The 2,500-nt window shown below is 48.2% G+C and overlaps 1 protein-coding gene across 2 annotated transcripts in view; it reads right to left on the bottom strand.

Moving 5' to 3' along the window:
* galnt1 (UDP-N-acetyl-alpha-D-galactosamine:polypeptide N-acetylgalactosaminyltransferase 1) overlaps window positions 1-2,500 on the bottom strand; it is a 36,475-nt gene that overhangs the window by 33,461 nt on the left and 514 nt on the right. The window lies entirely within an intron of this gene.

Raw genomic sequence — 2,500 nt, 5'->3', positions numbered from 1 at the left:
TATCTGTCCAGATCTGGCGGTCCCACAAGACAGGAGGGATCCATCTTATGTCTCGCATAAATTAACGTACATGTCCCCTGCAGGTCTTGCATCCTGCTACTAGGTGCTAAACTCAGAGTAACATGGTGATCACGTCCTCCATCTGTCTGAAGCACTCTCTCCTCATCCTTGGGTATTCATGTACGTTTCATGTCTCGCCTCGGACGGTGTATCTTACACTTTTTGAGGTCCGTTCCTTCCATCCCTCCAACTGGTGTACAGTCTTTGGGTGCTGGACTTGGGTGGAGTGCTCCATGCACTGGAAGGCATTCTCTGCTGTCGACGCCGGAGCATTCTTGCTCTTCTCTGCGCCAGTATCTGATGACTGGCAGGGTATACATGTTGGTAGCTTTGATCTTAAAGTTCCCATTGAACCAGCTCTTCCCCTGTGGAGGTACTTGGATGTTGCTGTCCTTCTCATTTCTGCCTCACGGTTCCTGTGTGTTTGGAGAATCTACATGTGCTTGTAGTTGTCCTCCAGATTTGTTATACTGGCTTGTGGTAGTTCCAATTCTCTCTGTTCTGATCGCTTTTCCTCTTTTTACTGTCAGTTGACCAGACTTCTCCCAGCTTGAATGACATTCCTATATCCTTGCTGTGGCTCCTGGTCAGGTGGATCAGCCAGTAAATGTCCCCTTGCCTCTTGGTGAACAACCTGATGTCATTCACGTACAGAAGGTCCCTAACAGTAGTTAACCTCCTAAACCTGGATCCATATCCAGCCTTATTGAGGATCTGACTGAGAGGACTCAGGCCTATGCAGCAGAGGGAACAGGTCATCTCTTTGGAATAAACACACTTTATGGTCATCTGAGCCCTGTGCTATAGATGGTAGTGGGTGGTGTTCTTATGGAGCCCTGTGTTGTAGATGGTAGCGGGTGGTGTTCTTATGGAGCCCTGTGTTGTAGATGGTAGCGGGTGGTGTTCTTATGGAGCCCTGTGTTGTAGATGGTAGCGGGTGGTGTTCTTATGGAGCCCTGTGTTGTAGATGGTAGCGGGTGGTGTTCTTATGGAGCCCTGTGCTATAGATGGTAGTGGGTGGTATTCTTATGGAGCCCTGTGTTGTAGATAGTAGTAGGTGGTGTTCTTATGGAGCCCTGTGTTGTAGATGGTAGCGGGTGGTGTTCTTATGGAGCCCTGTGTTGTAGATGGTAGCGGGTGGTGTTCTTATGGAGCCCTGTGTTGTAGATGGTAGTGGGTGGTGTTCTTATGGAGCCCTGTGTTGTAGATGGTAGCGGGTGGTGTTCTTATGGAGCCCTGTGTTGTAGATGGTAGTGGGTGGTGTTCTTATGGAGCCCTGTGTTGTAGATGGTAGCGGGTGGTGTTCTTATGGAGCCCTGTGTTGTAGATGGTAGTGGGTGGTGTTCTTATGGAGCCCTGTGTTGTAGATGGTAGCGGGTGGTGTTCTTATGGAGCCCTGTGTTGTAGATGGTAGTGGGTGGTGTTCTTATGGAGCCCTGTGTTGTAGATAGTAGTAGGTGGTGTTCTTATGGAGCCCTGTGTTGTAGATGGTAGTGGGTGGTGTTCTTATGGAGCCCTGTGTTGTAGATGGTAGCGGGTGGTGTTCTTATGGAGCCCTGTGTTGTAGATGGTAGCGGGTGGTGTTCTTATGGAGCCCTGTGTTGTAGATGGTAGCGGGTGGTGTTCTTATGGAGCCCTGTGTTGTAGATGGTAGTAGGTGGTGTTCTTATGGAGCCCTGTGTTGTAGATGGTAGCGGGTGGTGTTCTTATGGAGCCCTGTGTTGTAGATGGTAGCGGGTGGTGTTCTTATGGAGCCCTGTGTTGTAGATGGTAGCGGATGGTGTTCTTATGGAGCCCTGTGTTGTAGATGGTAGCGGGTGGTGTTCTTATGGAGCCCTGTGTTGTAGATGGTAGCGGGTGGTGTTCTTATACAAACTGGGAGGTTAGTGACATGTTTGTGATATCTATGAAGCACTGTTTGGATTCCCTCACTTCAGGCTTCTAAATGTATTAATGTATTAAAAGTTAGAAAGTAAAAGGTCAAATACAAACTCGGCTCTGATCCAATCAAATCACATTGCAGCCTTCATTCTGCCAGCCCCTCTCCCCCTGAATATGGCTGCCTTTATTTTGGGCATTGTTTCCACACACAGAGTGATTGATAGTGGTCTGTATTACATTTCACTTTATCAGACACACATAGCCAGTGGCAGTCAGAAACACAAGAGCGCACAAGTAGTTCCTCTTGTCAGGGGAAGATCACACAACCACCAGCACACGGCGGCGAGCATGTGACAAAAACATCTTAAACAGAGTTTCACAACACACCTCCTGAATGTCAGCCGAGTGCTGTGTGAACTCATTTGTGTGAATGTGTTTGTGTAAAGTGGCATATTCAGCAGGTGTTTTATAATTGCGTAAATTAAGCGTGTGTGTGTGTGTGTGTGTGTGTGTGTGTGTGTGTGTGTGTGTGTGTGTGTGTGTGTGTGTGCGTGCGTGT

This window comes from Electrophorus electricus, chromosome 5 (assembly GCF_013358815.1).
Source record: "Electrophorus electricus isolate fEleEle1 chromosome 5, fEleEle1.pri, whole genome shotgun sequence".
NCBI lineage: Eukaryota > Metazoa > Chordata > Actinopteri > Gymnotiformes > Gymnotidae > Electrophorus > Electrophorus electricus.
The sequence above is the reverse complement of the archived record's forward strand: the minus strand, read 5'-3'. Positions and strand labels throughout refer to the sequence as shown.